This window comes from Protobothrops mucrosquamatus, unplaced genomic scaffold (assembly GCF_001527695.2).
Source record: "Protobothrops mucrosquamatus isolate PMUCROS unplaced genomic scaffold, P.Mucros_1.0 scaffold439, whole genome shotgun sequence".
Classification (NCBI taxonomy): Eukaryota; Metazoa; Chordata; class Lepidosauria; order Squamata; family Viperidae; genus Protobothrops; species Protobothrops mucrosquamatus.
In genome coordinates, this window is record NW_015386763.1 from 105,357 (window position 1) to 125,875 (window position 20,519).

Sequence of the window (20,519 nt, forward strand, 5' to 3'; positions counted from 1 at the left end):
CTGGGGCTCCGCAGCCTGCCACCAGCAATTCAGAGAAGTGCCCACGGAGAGGGCTCTGAGTGCCGCCTCTGGCATGGGTGCCATAGGTTCGCCACCACTGGTCTATAGTAAAAAAAAGAGGATCAAGAATGAATGATTGCTGAATGAATGTTGATTCAATGCAAACAAAGAAACCAGTGTCAAATGAATTCTTATTCATACTGGTTTTGGTAATATAGAGAAAATGAATGAGAAATGAATAGCAAAACAAATATATGAAGGAAAACTGAATGGGTTGGGAAGAAAGGAATAAGTCAGGCTGAATGAAATTGATGAGGTACTCCAAAAGAGAGAAATGAGAAGCTGAAAGAAAAAATTAGAAATACATAAGGTACTATATGGAAGTGGTTAGAGTTAGGATAGTTTGCAAGGATTTGAAGCAATATAATGAATAATAATAATAGTGTAAACCCACCCTAGAGTTTGTCATAGATTTGGAAATTTTATGTAACTGATTTCTGACTTTATGAAATAAGTTTTTTAAAAATCAAAATCAATGTGAGACTGTTTAAAACATAGTCTATTAATTTCATGTAAATAAAAAGGAACCTCAGGATTTGCACATCAGGAAGAAGGACTGATCTGGAAGAAGCTAAGTGTTAGCAAGGAAACAACTTTAGCATTGACAAAATGATCTAGAGAAAGAGAATGTCACCTTCCTCTATACAGTAATGATACAGTAATGCTTTGATCAAACCTATGTGTTGGCTAACATGAACTGTGTTGTCTCAAGGGTGGACCAAGACTGATAAAAACTGGACAGTACATATTCTGCAAAAGAATCGATGCCATTCATCACTAGAAAGAACCACATTAGTCCTTTTCTAATGAATTCCTTCTCTTCATAAGTGGTTGCTATGCTATAGTTGCCATAGAGATGTTGGGTGCTTGCTAAAAGTTGAAGGAAGCCATCTATAGCATGGGGGAAAAAACAGGGGAGATGTTGTCAGCAAAACTACTTTAGAAAGATGTGCCTTTGATATCACTTGGCAAACATAACCTGTTTGCAGCTAAGTGGAGTCTATAGTAAATTACCTCTCTGTTTTTGAGAATAATGATGAAAAGCTATAGTCTGATGAAATCCTTGAGGAAAGAGGGCACAAAATTAAAAAAGGATTGAAGTTTATATTAGTCTGATCAAAGCAAGCCTTAAAACAAACATCGTGGAGTAGGAAAATTTCCCAATAACCACAATCATATCCATATATGTAGAATACGTACAAGCTATATCCAATGATACAATGATGATGGCTTCCAAATCTATAAATAATTTATTCACCACCACTAACAAGCTCCAAATGTAATTGAAGTTGCCTCCTGCTTCATCATGGAATTTTTCAAAAAAACCTATGTCTAAACACGCATGCAGACTGCAACCTAGCTAAGGTTTACATGTCTTTCTTGCCATATTAGCTTGTCAATCATTGTTTAATTAATCAGCTTTAACTTTCCATCACCAATTAGAAATTGAAATTCTACCAGATCCATATTAAGAAACTGTGGATAGAAACTTATTGTTTAAAGAAATAGGTCCAGTACAAGCTGGGAATAAACAAAATGGAGACTGCTTTAGAAAGAATGTTCTTATTTAGTTGCCAGAAACTTCAGTGACAGCAGCATGTTTCTGGGGTGGCTGACCACATGGTGTTGGGAACGGTGGGTTTTTATACCTTCTTGGGCTTTTGTGTTTGGAGTTGTTCCTGTTCCTGTGGTATGAACTTTGACCTGAGGTTCAGTGTGCCCTTTTAGTATTCTGATGCTGGTGGGTTAATCCTACGGTTTGTTGGTTTTAGTTCTATCTCTCTGCTATTGTTAGCTATCAGTTTTGCTGCAAGAGATTTCAAAAGATCCTGTCTTGAATGGGTTTCTGCAGGTAGCATTCGCTCATGAATGGGGCCTCAATCTTTCTGAACGGGATTATCAAATCTGCATTTTTACAGAGCTGAAGGCAAGACAAGAAGCAAAGGATGGAAACTAATCAAAGAGAGAAGCAACTTAGAACTAAGGAGAAATTTCCTGACAGTTAGAACAATTAATCAGTAGAACAACCTGCCTCCAGAAGCTGTGAATACTCCAACATTGGAAGTTTTTAAGAAGAGACTGGACAGCCATTTGTCTGAAATGGTATAGGGTTTCCTGCCTGAGCAGGGGGTTGGACTAAAAGACCTCCAAGGTCCCTTCCAACTTTATTGTTATCATTATTATTATAACATTTGGGAATAAGTAAAAGGAGGAACTAATCTTGAAAAGCTAAGTAGAGTCATTTATGATTTGTTTTTAGATAAAAAAAAGCACTAAGAAATCATAGGGGCACAGATTAAGAGATCAAAAGACATTCCTGGAACAAAAAACTAACCACTTCCTATTGTTCCCAGAAAACAATATAAATATGTCCATAAATTAACTAGATATTGACTTCAATTTGGAGACTTTATCTTTAAGACAGGGGAAAGAAGATACATACTGCAACTCTTACATAATATATTGGAAACCAATAAGCATCATTTACTGTCTCCTGCAAAATTTTCTTGAAAACATGCTTTCCAACCTGTACCACCTTTTAGGACATGAGGCTGGTTAGCTAAAACATTATTGAAATATCAAGAAGAAATTAGTATATAAATTGTGGCCACTGGAAAATAAATACTTCATAATTACTTCACTGGTGTATAAACCTCTCCTGAATTCAAATAGTTCAGACATTCCAATCTGCAAGCTGCAAGTCCTGCTAATGGATGTTATTCTTTTCACTCAATTTCTTTTTTGTTCTTGTTTTTCTTATGGTACTCAGGAAACTGGATTTGGCTTTGGGAATAGCAGAACTTCATTCTGGCATATGAGGGAAAGGTTTATATTAAGATGCATCATGTTTTCAAGTTGCCTCAAAACATTTTCTATTGGCTTTTAACAAATGGTCATTTCCTCTCTTTTCTAACTAGTTTTGTTCTTGCAACATCAAATTTATTTTGGAGCCTCTGTTGCCTTAAAACTTAGGCACTCTTGAGTTTGACATGGAGGTGGTAAGAACCTGACCCCTGAATTTGAGAGGAACACTTTTATCTTTGCAAAAGGGATTTCTTTCCCCATCTGAAAATCCGAATCACCAAATAATTCAGGAAAAGCAAAAAAAACCCCAACATTTATTAAGGGTGGGGAAGTGGCAAATCTTTTTAAATGCACAGGGACAAGTGATACATTCACTTGTATATGTGATACATCAGAAAGCAAGTGATTAAACAATAAAAGATGCTGGTTACATGCAACATTTAGAAAACATTGATTCTAGATAACATTCCACCAGTGGCAAACTTATGGGTTACATTATTTTTTCCCAGCTGGGTTTGTATCTTTCTTAAAACCTGCAAGTGTATTGCAAGGACTTTCAGACTATGCTGTCTGTTGTTTAGTGCTGAAAAGACAAGTTCTCACAGACCCCAAAAAATGGCCTTGGCTAAGAAAAAAAAATGTTTTCCTGAAGTTAGAAAAGAGGTCTAGTCTACCGCGTTAAAATGCTAGTATCCCTTCTTAAAATGCTAATAACAAAGCCTAACATTCCAGATAGCACCTCCAAATATACTTCAGTCTAATACTTCCACCCTATTATCAACATAGAGCATTGTTAATGCCCAATGACACCCTGACAATTATTTCATCACACAGCCAAACTCATCCAACTTAAGCCTCTTCCTTAAATCTATCTTAACAGCTTTCCCATTTCCCATTTTCATCCAAAGTGGACAGCTATACGCTTGAAACTAAAAACAAGCCAAAATGTAGCTGCAGGCACTCTCAGAATTCATCCACTATAAAATGAGCACTTGGCCAAGAGAGCCACATCCTCATGGAGGAATGTCTGTAGCTGCCTAGCAACAGCCAAGAGCATCCAGTACTCAACTGGCGTTGATTATAAGCAGTCTGTCAAATATGGTAATCTCCTGTCAGAGAAATGGAGGTGGGTTCAATTAACAAACAACTCCAGGCTTGTTGAAAACACAGCATATCCAAAAATAGCTTTCCCAAAGAAGATCAAAAGTACTGTAAAATAATTGTCTTCACTGTTGTTTTGCAGTATAGCTCCTTTTTCAACAGTTTATATTCTAACTGTAAATGGGTCCTGAATCCATCTCAAATACTTTCACCATCCTTAAGGCAATTCTAATGTTAGTCTCTCTCCTGTCCCTTTGATCTGAATTCATCTATGCATTAAAGTGCATTAAAAGAAAGGGCAGAAGGCAGGTTGAGATTTGATAACACAGTTTTCTTTAGTTGGGAGAACATTGAAATATAAGGCCAGAATTCCCAGCCACTGATTACAACCCCAGCACTTTTGGAAAGTACAGGGACAACTGTACTTGTAAAATCAATGAGAAATGATCTCCCCCATTGACTTGCAAGCTCCCACAATCTTTCCCCTCTTTAAATTAAACAAATGTAGTTGCAGAATGGCTGATGTAATTCCAGCATATGATTTTGTGCTGTGTTCATTTGAGGTATCTGACTCCAAGATGGATATTATAGCCCGGTTTGGTAGATTAGAGAATGTTCAGTCTGAACCAGTGTTTTTCACACCTAGTAACATTAAGATTTGTGGACTTCAACTCCCAGAATTCCCCAATCAGCATGGGTTTCAGAGTGGCAAGATTGATGTTAGATCTATGAGGGAGTCCAGACAAGAAGCACACCCAGGAATCATAACTTTAATTTTATTCTGAATTACATTAATAGAATCTTGCAAGTCTGAAAATATCCCTCCTACCCCTCATTTTTACTCTCCAAAAAACTAGGGAAAGTCCCTTCAGAGATGCTTTCACCACTTCTCCTTCAGACTTAAATTTCATTTATCAGACCATTATCTACCCTGTATTGCTTCTCTAAGGCCATTCCTACAAACCATTATAGATTGTAAGAGTAAAAAAAAATGATGCCTGTTACTATGAGTGTTCTGGCATGTAGGTCCACACGTATCATTACAGATATAAATATGTTATGTAATAATATCAAACTATCAATATGTTTTAGACAGGCTCACAAAATCACTCATAATGCAACCTGCATGTGTGTATGTTCCCATTGTTTAAAACTTTCTACAACCTGTAAAATGTTTTTCATTCAACAAGAATTTTAGATTTTAAAGAACCAAGCTCTCTTTTTCAGCCAGTTGTTGAAAGACATGATGACATTTACTTAATTGTCTTTTATTCATTTCAATATACTTGGCAGCTGACAGAGTGCGTTCTTTTGCAAATGCAGGTATATTAAAAGGGAAAAAAAATAAGTACAATAAATCCGAGCTGCAAAACAGTTCATAAAGTATCACTTGTTTACCATACAGTATATTAGAGGCAACTCTGGAAAATATGAATCTTATTTGAAAACATCAGGCTGAACTGTATTCTCTGAATTCTCAGAAGTTGCTGTACTGCATTGTATGCATCTTATTCCTATACCGTGTTAGAATGTCTGTCTTATGGGAAAGACCCTGATCAGCTTCACCCATTTCAATGCTACAATTACTGTATATACATTGTCCAGTAGGGTGAAAGTGGTTGCCGCAGTTCTTTTACCCCTAGGATTAGTGTATAGATAATTCTTGACTTACAACCAGTCACATAGTGAGTCTAAAGAGTCTTAAAAAGACAAATTTTGCCCTATGGAGAGATGGAGTTGTATTTTATGCCCACAAGCCAGCCTCTAAGGATGCTACATTTCTTTAAAAAAAACAAAACCTGTTGGGCCACCCAGGTTTTGAAACAAGCACATCTTTTGATGAGTTCCCACTATATAGATTATATATATTTTAATGAATACGGAAAATAAGGAATAGCACTGAGATTCAGTCCATTCGGGAGCCATTCATGATCTCACCCTCACCCTCAACCAGCTGTTTCATAAGCTTTCAGACAAGGAGAAAATTCTGTATGATATACAGGAAATGCCTTCATTTGGTGCTACTAAAATTATTTCCAACTGAGCATCTGCAAATGACTTTTCCAGATGCACTTTCTCTGCTAGCTAATGAGCCCTGTCTCCAAGTGTGAAATCTAAGTGAATGCTCTCTCCATCCCCAAGGGATTTGTCTTATAGCAGCTCCACCATCACTAGTCCTTAAGGCTAAAAGGCATCTGTTATTCATATTCATTTAAATTAATAAAAGGAATGTGTTGATTTACTACTAATGACAGTAACTTAAAATGTGACTTCTTCCCCCATCCTTCCAAGGTTCAGCCCTTGCTCTATTTCATTGACTAATCAGTTATTTCAAATCAAACTAACTATATCAATAATTAAATGTAAGATTTTTTAAAGCCATTACACACAAAAAAAAACCCTCAACTTGAACTGACATTTAATAAATCTTTCTATGCTACTTGACTGACCTAGAAATGTTGATGCTTCATCTTTTGCTTATGGCCCGACATAGCCCAAGGAATAATTTTAACTGGCATAACTTTTTTTTTCTGCTCAGAACAGTCATCTTTCCTGAAGGGTTTATAATGCAATTGGCATCTTCCCTAGTTAACATCTGAGAGCTGTGGAAGAATACTGCTCCTTAATGATGGAGTTGAAGAAGCTGACTACAGTATAAGGTCCTTCTAACTGACATATTTTGCTAAGTCATTGTGGGCAACAGATGCTCCCTCAGAAACCTGAAACAGCTGCCCAAAGCTGATTCCTTTTCTTTCCCCTAAAAATCAATGATTTTTTTTCCAAGCTTGGGTTTTTTTTAGGAGCCACTATAAAGTTTAAGGCACCAGTTTGACCCTGAAGTTTCTTACCCCTTCCTCTTGATGGCTGGATTCCATATGTTTTTGGATTATCATTGTGTATGAATCTAATCAGTTATCCAGTTAACCGTGTGGAATATCCAGTTAACCATGTGGATTGCTGATTGTGATAACCCAAATCTGAACTATTTTGCTCTTTATGTCCAGAACTGAGAAATTTGTGGCTCTATGAGTTTAACTAGACTGTGATTCCATCACTCATTCACTATATTAAGTTGATTGGAGTTAAGTTCCTAAAATATCTGGACGACCCAAGTTCCCCAATCCTGTCCAAACACTGAAATGTCATGGCCACCCAGTGCAATATTATGGTTGATTAGGATTCAGCTAGCAAGATCCACAATTAGTAAATATAAGCCAGGCATTATCTCTCGCATTAATCTATGTGACTGGGCTGTTTGGTGGGTAAAATAATGGCAGATAAAAATGCATAATGTCCCAAGAGCAATTGGGAAAATTGAATTAAAAAGTAAGTATAGCAACCAGCTGAACAATTTTCCACATTTGAAGATGGACTGTAGGAACCTGACAGCTGAATCATTAGATTCATGGAGAAAACATTCTCCAGGGAAGATTCAGGAATCTGAAAATACGCAACTATTCCAAGATGCTTTGTCCTAAATAGCAGATGTTTAAAAGAACAAAAAGTTGTGATGCTATTTTTATCTCAGAGAATCTTTACACTACTTACTTGCCTCAAGTTAATTGGGTTCTTTGGCTTACTTTGAAATGGCTGAGGAGACTCTTAATGAATCAGATCCTTCATTAAGTTTCTAGTCCAGCTATACTGTAAGCTCACTTCTGTTATTTAAAGTGTTTTTCCCCTTTTCCTACCAAAACATTCCATCAGTCCATGGCACTTTAATTAGATGTATCTTACACATTTAATTTATATTTTGTGTCCCCCCTGCCCCCCACATTAGTGCAGGTTTCATTATTTCACAGTGTACAGATAGTCCTTGACTTACAACATTCTCTTAGTGACCGTTAGAAAGCACAGAAAAAGTGACTTATGACCTTTTTTCACAATTATGGCAGTAGCAGAATCCCATGGTCACATGATCAAAATTCAGATGCCTGTCAAGTGACTCATTCCACCCCATTCCATTCCATCAAACCGTTGCTAATTTAACAACTGCAGTGATTCACTTAACTATGGCAAAAAAGGTGGTAAAATGGGGCAAAATTCACTTAACAACTGTCTCACTTAGTAACAAAAAACTTGGGCTTAATTGTGGTCGTACATTTAGGACTACCTATACTTTTTAACTGATAAATATTTTAAATGCCATTGGCTAGCAATATATAGCTATAATTTGAACTGATCTCAAAAATATGACATCTCTTCCTTATTCCTGGATTTCCAAGCATCCAACATCCATGCCAAAACATTAATTATTCCATTCTTGCATTCAGTTTCATTGGATGAGTGAATGCATCAATGGACTTCATTCCATACCAGCAGTGCAGATCATACTGTAACAGTTTAGCTGGATGAATAATACATCGAGTGTTCTGTAGGTTTGTACCAACTACATGCAGACATATTAAGTTCACATATTGTGCTAAACCCTCATTGTATCATACTATATAAATGCCTTACAATACATCAGTCTACTTACAGGACAAATTTCACACATAGATTACTATGGATAGCACTGAAGTTCAGTATTCAATTTCACATATCACACGAAGCCTTTGAGTTTTGATTTAATGTGCTTTCTGAGCCTAATGGTGGATAATCTATAATTTCTAGCTTCACACAATGGATGAATTCCATCACTGTATAAGCCATAGAATAAATCATGTGCCGGTGTGATATTTAAGTCCAGCCATACCAGATCCTGCAAAATGAGAGCAATAGCTTTCTTCCGCTGAATATTCAACTTGATGCTTCTGTGATGACCTCTGGCAGAGCAAGAAGAAAGCATTCCCCTGATGCCCTTGCTGTTCCCTCTGCTCTCAAGAAATAGCACGTGGACATCTTCTTCATAAATTCATGATCTCTCAAGCTCAGACCAAATTCATACAATAGCTGAACCCACAAAATCACTTAATGCTAAAATATGATTTAGTGCAGTGGTTCTCAACCTATGGGTCGCGACCCCATTTGGGGTCGATCGACCATTTCACGGGGGTCGCCAAGCAAGGCTGTCCCCCATTTTTTTTCCCTTTTCTGGCAGGTGCCTTACCTCCCTTGAGCTGGGCCAGCTGGTGGTCGGCCTGCTCCGTCTCTGCCGCTTGCCAGCTACGCCTCGGCCGGGGCAGGGGGCGGAACCACGCATGTACGGAGCTCCCGGGCAGGGAAAGTCCTCGACTTACGACCGGTTGGGTAGTCCTCGACTTATGACCGGTTTAGTCCTCGACTTACGACCGGTTGGGGGTCGCGGTATTAAAAAGGTTGAGAACCACTGGTTTAGTGTGTTCTAAGAATCTCGGTATTGTAATTTGTTAGCAGTGCTTTATGACTTTGGGTATTGCATGGACCACGTGAAATACAGCTTATTTAACCATGGCTAAAGTGGGCATAGCACAGTGCTTAATATATTGTGAAAATACAGTCTGCAGGTTAAATACCTAGCATAAAGTTGTTGTTTTTCTTTTCAGCATGGCTAGGGATCGATGGCATCACTTGGAACAATGAGCTTGCTCCTGACATCCAGCAATCTACTAAGATGCCCTCATGCAGCTCAGCTTTCCTTTCTGCTTTTCTGGCTCATTTTCAAACAGGGGCTGAAACTGTGGGACCCACATTGAAAGCTACAGTTTCCCAGAACAAGAAAGCTGGTTAGCTGCCTCTGCCTCCTAGTACCAACTTTGAGAAGCAGAAAATGAGATGTCCGTTATGCCATGGAAAAGCAGAAAAAGAAACTCCAGATTTAAACTGCAGAGAGCCGTAACTGCTTAAAGTGACTTCTTCCTAGTCCATAATGTAGATTTTTCCACTCCAGCCATGTTGTGTCATGTGTCTGCCTAACTTCTGCTGAAATTTGAGTCCAAGAACTTGGAACTTGCTGGTTTTCTTAGTGAGCCTCAGAAGCATTCATGGATACAAGGAAGATGTGAGAGATTTAGCCTTTGCTTGGCATTGCAGCATGCCAAATTTTAATACTAGAAAAATAGGAAATGAATTAAAAACAATAAATACAAGGTGCAAAGAGGCTGGTGAGCAGCAGGTGACCTATACATAGACACCAGGCTGCAAAGCAACAAACGTGGCCTTTGTCTTCACAGTTCCAGGTCAACTGACAATTGTTTTCTCCAGCCAAAATAGTGAAGTCAGCTCATTACATTTGTTCCTTTTTTGGCCAATGGGTAGCTCTATTGGGCTCCCCCTTGAAATGCAGGAACTGCAGCCTCCCCTGGACTTCTCATACTAAAGAAATTAAGCACAGGGCTTGCAAGGAAGTTGTTAGGTAAGTCATAGATGATTTTATAACCTTTTTTTGCCACGGCTAAGTGAATCCCTGCAGCTGTTAAGTGTATCATATGGTTGTTAAGCAAATCTGGCTTCCCTCATTGACATTGCTTATCAGATGTTGGCTGGGAAAGTCACAAATGGCGATCATATGGCCCCTGGATGCTGCGAACATTGTAAATACATACTGGTTGTCAAGCACCTGAAAACTGATCGCATGGCTCTAGGGATGCTGCAACTATCATAAGTGCGAAGACCAGTTGTAAATCACTTTTTTCAGTGCTGTTGCAATTTTGAATGGTCACTAAACAAATGGTTGTAAGTCTAGGATACTTATATGGTACTGTATGTTTGGGCGGGGAGAGGGTAGTTGGAATTAACAAAGGCAAGTAACTGTTTTAGCAATGAAGAGTTCTGCGTGATGCCTAGACTTATGTAAGCACACTTGCCATCCTGGTGGGCTGATAGCAATGCATTACATACACTATCATCTTGTCTCCAGTGTCAAAAGTGTAAATCTGAATAATGTGTAGGTTGAAGTGCTATAGAAAATTCTGTGTTGATTTGGACTGAAGAAAACTCACAGTTGTGGGGGTGCAAATCTATGCAAGCAACAAAATACTTTATGCATTTCTATGAGTACTGTGGAAATGTAACATCTGCAACTTCCTGCAATGCATTAATGAAGAGCTTGAAAATGCCACTTTCCCTTTTAATAACTTTAGTGCTTATTAACAGCTGACCTCATTTAGTTGCAAACATTCACTGAGAATGGAGCAAAAGCAAGATGTCAAGCCATTACCCTCAATAAACACAAGCCATGACATCTTGTCTTCTCATCTTGGACAAAAAAAATATGTATTTGCTTGTTTTTCATGCATGTGGTGATCTAAAAATGTGTTTCCCTCTTCTTCAATATGTAGTGGTTACCATGTAGTGCTACATGGTAACCACTACATATGTCCAAATAGTAATTCCCAGAATTTGAATTGTTTGAATTGAAACACTGGTTGAAAATTTTTAGAATTTGTTGACTAAAAGACTGTTCAGAGTCATACACCATACTAAGCCTTAAACCAGTGGTGGCGAACCTATGGCACGGGTGCCAGAGACGGCACTCAGAGCCCTCTCTGTGGGCACACGCGCTGTCGCCCCAGTCCTAGGCCTTCAGCTGGGTTTTATAAAACCTTTTCACTTTAGGCCTCCGCCACCATGTGCAAAAAAAAAAAAAAAGGTTCTATCAGTCAATTTCAACTTCTCATGGGAAAAAAAGAGATCTTGCAAAGTTGGAATTGATTGATTGAACTTTTTAGTCCCACCCAGTCTGCTGTTACCACCGCAGCCACGCCCAGCCAATGGGCCACACCCAGCCAATGGGCCACACCCACCCAGCACTCAATGATGCATAAGTGGGTTTTGGGTTGCAGTTTGGGCACTCAGTCTCTAAAAGGTTCGCCATCACTGCCTTAAACCATGGCTAGTTTCAGACTGAGTGATGCCCAAATATACTGAGTTCATTGAACATGTTAACTTAAAACTAAACACAATGACTTGTTTTTAATCAAAATACATCTTTGATTAAAGATGTCATACTGCATCTGCCAACTTGTTCACAATGAGCAGTATCAGCCCATAATATAGATTTGCCAAATCTTTCAAGCCTACATTATAAATCGCATGCCTTTCTAGCTGCTTAAAGGTCAAATCTCCTGCAGTTGAGCTCAGCTCCAGAATTCATGGACTTGCCCAGACAATTTCTTGACAATAATAAGGGAGAGATTCCTCCTTGCTTGCTTTCAGGATGCTTTTCAATTTCCCAATCTAATTTACAGACCTATTTTCTCTTTGCACTTTCTCCAAGTACCACCCAGTCCTAACCCTGCTTAGCTTCCAAGTTGAGGTTGGTCAACTGTGATCATATTGTTTAAAACCAGAAAGTTGTACGGATCCCTTTTTTTCTTTTGAACATATAAGATGTCATTTGATAGAAAGAATTGCTGGTAGCAATAGGTGGGTAAAAAGTGAGCAAGTGTGGTGGACTGTGCTATAAATCACTCTCATCTGGGATCTTTTAGGCTGCATCCCCTACTTCTAATAAGATAAAGATAACATAATCTCCCTTAGTAGTTTCTGCTAAAGGGAAAGGAGCAATGTTTCCTATAAAAAATATTCTTAGCAACACATATCTAGGTTCCTAAGTTATTGCCCAGATATGACATCTAATCTTCTCCAGATGTTGTCTGCTAGAAAAAAAAATGGATTATTTTTGCCAGAGGGTCAATGGTCTGAGTTCCTAGGTTACTGTCATCATTCAATTCTCAGGTGATATCTATTACAGATATCTGTCTCACCTAAAAATATCCCTAGCCCACTCTCTCAAGATATAACCAAATATTGATAAGATGAGTTACCAAACTATCTTCAGGAATAAGTGTTTATATTTCCCATCTCTTAAGAATAATATGAAAAGGTGGCAAAAGCCTGTAAGTATTTCACCTTCTTCTTCAGGTTAAAGTTAAGATTAGTTGTTTATACTGCCTTCGAAATTCTCCAATAAGCAGATAAAATGCCATAATAACCAATGCAGAGAACAAAATTACAGTGACATAAATGCAAGAACTGAGAGCCTGGGAGAAGGATTTATTGTTGGCTGAACAATTCAAATAGATATAATTGTGTATAGTGCTCGTTTCAAAATGATGCATTTCACTGCACTTAATTTACTTACATTTGTTTTTCCTTTGTGAAAAAGCTGCTGGCAGATAAGCCAAAGCAGTAACTAACAATGATGTATCTTGTGAACATTTTCCAGTGCATAAAAATTTGATCAATGTCTGAGTTGACCTGATCCAATTCATCTTATTACAGAGTCAAGAAAATAAATTAGGAATGTGGTAGTCTATTATCAAGCACAACATATGTAAAAATCAGTCATTGAACTGCAGTTCAACAGACCATTTCATCATATCCTGAAGCCAATGAAATATTTGCATAAAAGAGAACAAGTCAGGGACAGATCCATATATTTCAACCACTTCTCATTTGCTGCCTCCTTTCTTTGGAGTTGCACTTAATTAGCACCAATTCTGTTGGGATGGAGGCAAGTACTCAAAACCCAGCTGTGGTGGAATCTCCAGCTAGACTGGAAGCAGGGGTCAAGAGGGGGCTGAGCTTAGAGTTTTTGCACTGCAGTAAGTGGCACAGACCAGAATCCTTGAAGCCTTATATTGCCATTTCCTAAGGAATGCAGTCAGTCTGTTGAGATTCTTGTAATGTAGTTGACTAGCCATTGTCAGGCACAAGAAACCAGGAACAGGAGTAGAGTTCAAAGCACTAAAAAAGATTATTTCATGCTACCTATACACAATAATCTGATCTACCAACAGTCAAGCCAAATTGGCACTGGATAAAGGTCAATGGAATTTGTGTGTGTGTGTGTGTGTGTGTGTCTGGACTTAGGTCTCTTGTGGGAATGTAACTGATGATGCAATTGACCCCAACCTTGGATTCCACCTGGTCATCTTATCCATCAATACAACTACTCATGTATGAATGATTCTGTTTATTTTCCCCTGACAGGATGGATGTGGCATGAAACTGGTCTTTTTTGTGATAGGACATTCTGTTGAATGCAATTCTAATTGTTCTTTGGTACAATGCTTGTAACTTGTTATGATCTGTTATTTTTGAAACCATATGTATGGGTGTTAGGTATGTATGCTACTTAGAGTCAATAACAACTGTAACAGCATATAAGGTCAAGAATTATATATAAATATCTCTTAAAGTCTTTTCTCCCTCTCCCCGCCAAAAAAACCCCACAGCCTCAAATCTGGGCAAGGCAGCAATGTGATGTTTATTAGATATTTCTGTTGCCAATCAGCCTGCTTCTTCTCAAAACTGTATGATTTTTTATTATTACATTGCAAGACGAAATGACTGGACAACTAAGCCAAATAGGTAATACCCTTGGCCTGTTCTCCTATGTTTATGTCAGCCAATCTTCAATGTGTCATTGCATGCCTTTGCCAACAGTCTTACTGACATACAGTACGTTCATGAAATAATCAGCTGTTAAAGAGCCATCCTATGAGAGATGGGCAGAGCTGACCCAAGAGACAAAGAACATCCCTCTCATTTTCAGATCCAGAAATCAAAGACTGTGGCTTCCTTCAACTCAAGAGTGGAGTGGATAGGTTTCTATATGAATGTAGATCAGTGGTTCTCAACCTTCCTAATGCCGCAACCCTTTAATACAGTTCCTCATGTTGTGGTGACCCCCAACCCCCCATCCAGCTTGTCCCGGCGCCCGTCCGAGCCGCCTGGGGGGCAGCAGGAGGAAGAAGGGGAGGAGGAAGAGGAGGGAAAGGAGATAGAGGAGTGGTGTCTCGGTTCCTAAGACCATCGGAAATATGTGTTTTCAGATGGTCTTAGGCGACCCCTGTGAAAGGGTCATTCGACCCCCAAAGGGGTCCCGACCCACAGGTTGAGAACCACTGATGTAGATACTCCATGGTGCAGGAAAAATATATATTAGGAAAGCTATATGCAAAGTAGGAATATTAGCAAAAAAAATACACACAGAGAGAATGTGTATATATAAAAATACTTCTCATTTTTAAGAGACACAAAACTACAACTTAGCAAAACTGAAGTTATCCCAAAAATTGGGGGGGAGGCAGATTTATTGATCTTTCTCATCCCCACCCATCATTAGATGCTGAAGCTAAACTCTGCCTCTGCCCTCCAACCTCAATCCTCTTTAACCATTTAATTTATTTTTGCTATAATATGTGCACTTGGAAAGAGGAGACAAAATCTGCAAGTGATTTATCTTGATTAATCCAAACCCTAATCCTGGACCCCTGTCATAAAGAGCTTCAAAGGTAGTAACCAACACCATGATTTGGACCCAGAAGCAAACGATGTGCAGTAGCTAGCGCAGCTTGTGCAACAGAAGTGTTACAAGGGCCACTCTCTGGGCTTCCAGAACTGTCCATGTCATCGTGTTCTATAGCAATTATAAGCTTCTGCCTGCTCTTCAAGGGTAGCCCCGTGTAGAGCATGTTGCAGTAATCCAAACAAGAAATGAGCAAGACTTCGATGCTTACAGCCCACTCACCAACAGTGACTCCAAGAAAACAATAAGGCTTGGGGGGGGGGGAAAGTTGCCCATATCCATTACTCAGGGCCAATAGGAAAAATTAGGCATGTGGAAGACGGGCAGAATACATTACTTTAGTTAGTAAGCATTTATATGCTAATACAAAAAAGTTTTATTGTATATAGTACATATTTAGTTTTCATGTATAGGGAGACACAGATCCAACATGATTGAAAAAGCTAGGACACATTCTAATTTGCATCTGGACCCCAAAATAAAACATCATAAGACATACCATTGGCAGAAACACCTACTTTGCATTTAGATGTGTTTTGCCTTTAGTGTAGCACGGTGTACAAACAATTCTTTACGATTCATTAAAGATGCACACATCACTTCTAGAAGAAAGGGACACTGATATCTGGAATATTTTAAAAGTATTTTAAATACCTCAATATCATTTTCTTCTTGTGGAAAGGCTACAGCTGAGTGGCAGTGAACAGTCTTGGCTCATAAAAACAATGTATTCTCTCAGGAGCACAAGATTGTCATGCGATGTAGTCCTGGAAAAGATAATTAATTACAGATTGGTCTTTCATCTAAGTCCATGGTAGCAAACCTATGGCATGCGTGCCACAGGTGGCACGTGGAGCTGTCTCTGGTGGCACGCAAGTCATTGCTAGGCCGAGCTGCTCCCTCCTCCTCTCCGTGCATGCGCACTTTCCGCAAAGCTGCACATGCGCAGCTGTCTGCACATGCGCAGTCTGGGAATAGGCAAGAGGCTATAAAGGGAGCAACTTTTGGCGGAAGCAGGCACGGAAAGTGAGGCAGCAGCCCTATGTGAGTCCCCATGCGCGAGCGGGCCCCTGCCCTGCCAGGCAAGCGGAGCCGTAGCATCTTCAGCAGAAGAGCGCAGGCAGGCAGCAGAAGGCACGAGGAGCCCCAATCCCAGCACAGCCCCCCCTCCCCCCCTCGGAAGAGCTGCGGGGCTCAGGAGCCTCCCCCATGCCCCCCACCCACTGAGCAAGATGCCCTCCTGCCCACTGACCCACCTGCCAGAGCAACATCGAGTTGGCCACCCCCCACCATGGCCACCCCCACCCAGTCTACCATTTCCACCATAGCCACGCCCACCCAGCACCCGGCGATACATAAGTGGGATTTGGGTTGCAGTTTGGGCACTCAGTCTCTAAAAGGTTCGCCACCACTGATCTAAGTGATGACCAAGTCCACTTAGCTTCTGAACCTAAAACAGGCCAGGGTAGATGCAACACAAGTAATCCTCAACTAAGGTTGGAGGAGAGAGTGGTGAAGGAAAGAGGAGAGGAGAGGAAGAAGTAGGGAGAAGTAGGGAAGAAAGAGAAGAAAGGGAGAAAGAAGGTAGAGAAGAAGGAGTGTGGATGCAGTGAAAGGGGAAATGGGCGAGCAACACCAAAAGTCATGTGTATGTATTTATTTCATTAAAAGTATCTTATATATAAAAATGTAAAAAGAATGTATGTTAACATCTGATAAATATCACGGTATATGTATGGGGGAGAGTTTGGAAAAATAAATAAATTAATTAAAAAAAACAAAAAAAACAAGTAATCCTCAACTTATGACTGAAAGCTTAACAACCTTTCAAAATTATGATAGCCCCCCCCCACTTCAAAAGCTATTTACAACCCATTTTCAAAGTCATGATGGCCACAACACAGCAGCTCACCTTTTTGGCCATTTGCAGCATCCGATAGTCATGTGACTGTGATTTGCTATGTCTTTGCTATGGCAAAAAGTGCTCATTGGGGAAAATTGATTTCCTTAATGACTGATGTTTGCTTGAGTACTGCAAAAAATGTAGCAAAATCAAGTCCAGTCACATGATTCTCTGGATAAATCAAATTTGCTTTTCCAGTGGACTAAAATTTATATGCTAAGAAAGGGGAAATAGATATAGAAATGGTGTGTTGTGCATCCTTTAGATTAGACGTGTGAGTCTGCATTTAAAAAACTGGCAATCCATAACCTTGAAGACAACAGCCCTTTCCAGATTATGTGGGACCCTATCTCTACTCCATCCATGTAGATTCCCATAACTTTCCTATAATTAAGTCAACGTGGACATTAACTTATGGCTAACTGAACTCAACCCAATTTTCTAGTTTTCAACGACAAATTCAAAGCACCAGTGATCCACAATTTAGTCAGTGTATTTTAGCTGAACAGCTGTGCATATTCAGTGTACATGATCAAATGGAAGCATGGTCAAAAACCAGCCAGGGATGCTCAAAAAAGTGTTAACAAAAATAGAAAAAAACAACTCTGAACTAGGAATCAAATAACCATTATCTAAAAGAAATGTTAATCCATTACTGAATGCTAAAAACTGAAGATTTTGAAGCCACAGACTCCAGAACCACACCCCTCGGTACCAGCTGCATACCATCAAGACAATTCTTCTGTCAACTCTAAAAATGAGCATGGCTGCACCCATTTTTCCTACTCATTTTTGGTTGACACATAGAACGGAGGGTGGGGTTTTGCCAGGTGCTTTGCTAGTCTAAATAAACTTTTATCCCGTGAGAACCAAGGTCATCGGCTGCTCCCGAGACTGTAGGCTGGGCTTTTCGTGAAAAGCCTGCCAAGAAGATATATTGGGGAATGTAGTTGCTTGCATAGCATTAGAGGTGGGATTTCTTAACTTTGTATTGGGGAATTGCTACGTGTGTTTTCAGACTTGGTTTCACTTTTGACGTGCTGATACTTTGTAACTAATAAACATGTTCTTTGAGGAATTCCCAAGCCTCGGAGTTCTGCTTTGTCTCTGTCTGTCGGAATCACGACATTCTCTACTGAAGAGGCTCCTATCTCACAATAGGTCATCAGAAGATCTGAATCTCAACCACAAACCTCTCCAGTGGGTCTAAAATTTCACCAGCTCTGTAGTTTCTGTGGCTAATTGGTCCTCTTCATTTCATCCTCTGAATCAAGCATGGATTCCTAGGTTACCTGAAGATCTGAGATTCGAGTAATGGCTTTTAGAGTCCTGATTCTTCAGGATGTAGTTCAGAAGTTGCTGTCCCAGAGAAGAACTTAGATGTTTCTAGCAGGGTCATTATACTGCATTATACGCAGTACAATAGCTCCATCAAACAAGAGCAACCTGAAGCTTGAGACTGTTCCAAGATTTTTGGGAAACATTTGGAAGGAATACAATTCAAACCTTGTCTAACTAGGGGGGAAAAAAATGGGAAAACTAGGATCCAAACGTAAGAAAAGGAAATGATAGCTGCTTCTGTGCAGGACATAAAAAGGAACAGCTGCAGGAAAGGTATCAAGTTTCACAGTCATTTTTAATTTTCAAGAGAAAGAGAAACTATTCTGAAACATTCTTGGGAGTGTGCTCTTTCTTATAAAAGAATAGAACCTGTTGGGAACAGGTTGCTATTTTAACTCAAGTCAACTTTTCAAGGGGAAATCAAGCAGTTATTCTAATCCTTGCTTCAATCTCTAGTGGAGAAAGTAGAATTTAATGACATTTTTCCTACACCAGCTGCGCATTTAGAGAGAAGGCTGATTGCCAGGCTCTTCTAACTGGAGGAGGCAGAAATGTTCAGGTTTGATTTATTAAATCTCTGGATAAAAGACAAGATCATAGGAAATGATCTAAAGCTAAAAGCTTCCCAAAATAAGAAACACAAAATTACCACAAAAGTGTGAGATTTGATTGGGTGCCATAGGCCCTTCACGCTGGTAAAAAAAACCGAGTATGATAGGCTTTACTGTACTGCCACCTACTGGGTATTACTGAAATATCCCAACTGATAAAACCAAGCTTGTTGATTTAACCTTGGGACATTAGTTTGTTTTAGCCACATTCAGGATCAAGGTTTGGAGAACGTTATCCGTGTGCTATTACAGATTGTGTAGAAATTGTGTGTTCCTTTGGTTGTTTAAAGCAAGTGTTTCTCAACCTCAGCAATTTTAAGATGTGTGAACTTCAGCTCCCAGAATTCCTCAGTCAGCGTGCCGGGTAAGGATTCTTGGAACTGAAATCCACACACATCTTAAAAAGTTGCCAAAATATGGAAACCCTGGTCTAAAGAGCTAGCTAGAAACTAGCAAAACTGAGAATGATTTAGTGAAACTGAAGCCCCTACAGTATTTAACCTATTTTATTTGCAATGGTTTCTTTTTTTTACTCCTAGCACTACTGCCTCCTAACCTCGTAGGAAAAGGCATCACATCTTTTTACACATTATCTGGGTCTCCAGATTTAGATGTCTGTGACAAATTGTGTTCATTGTAATATATCTAGTCAATGGTTAAACTAACTCTTTTGATGCATCCCACTAAGTCAGGGGTAGTCAACCTTGGCTCTTTTATGACTCGTGGACTTCAACTCCCAGAATTCCTGAGCCAGCTAAGCTAAGCTGGCTCAGGAATTCTGGGAGTTGAAGTCCACGAGTCATAAAAGAGCCAAGGTTGACTACCCCTGCACTAAATGCTGTCTACTTCCAGCCACTCTACAAATGAACATTCTGTGTAGCAGTGTCAGAAATCTGGGTCTCTGTCCTGACTTTAGAAAGATACTTGGTCGTTTTAAAGCACCTGTTGAAGACCACCTAGGCATTCCAGTGAGAATGTTACGAAGTTTTATTTTTCTTTCCTTTCCCTCCATGTTAAATTTCTAAACTATTCTAATTGTATAATAGTTTTGAGATCAGATTTGTACTGAAGGAAATGGAGAAGTAATTCTACTTCACGAACTACATTGGTTACCAGTTGGTTTTCAGGTGGCCCTTTGTGGTTCAGGACTTGGTTCCCTCTCGAAAATCTTTCTCCAACCATTTCTACCAATCTGGTAAGACTTGGTAGGACAGGGGTGTTCTGGGTCCTGTCCACAAGCCGCCATCTTGTGGGACTTCGCTACTCCTGCTTTCTGGAATTAACATTCCCTGCAAGGTTCAAACTGTTAGTTTCTAGGAAAGCATTAACACGGTAGTTAGTTTTCCTGTCAGACCCTGGATCAGACAATTTGTGACCTCACTTAAAAGGTTGTACAGTGTGCTATCACTGTATTTGACCCTGCACTGTTTTTAACACATATGCTTCTCCACAAAGAAGAGGGTGTCAAGCTATTTTCCAAGGCGCCTGAAAACAGGACAAGAAGCAACGGGTGGAAACTAAG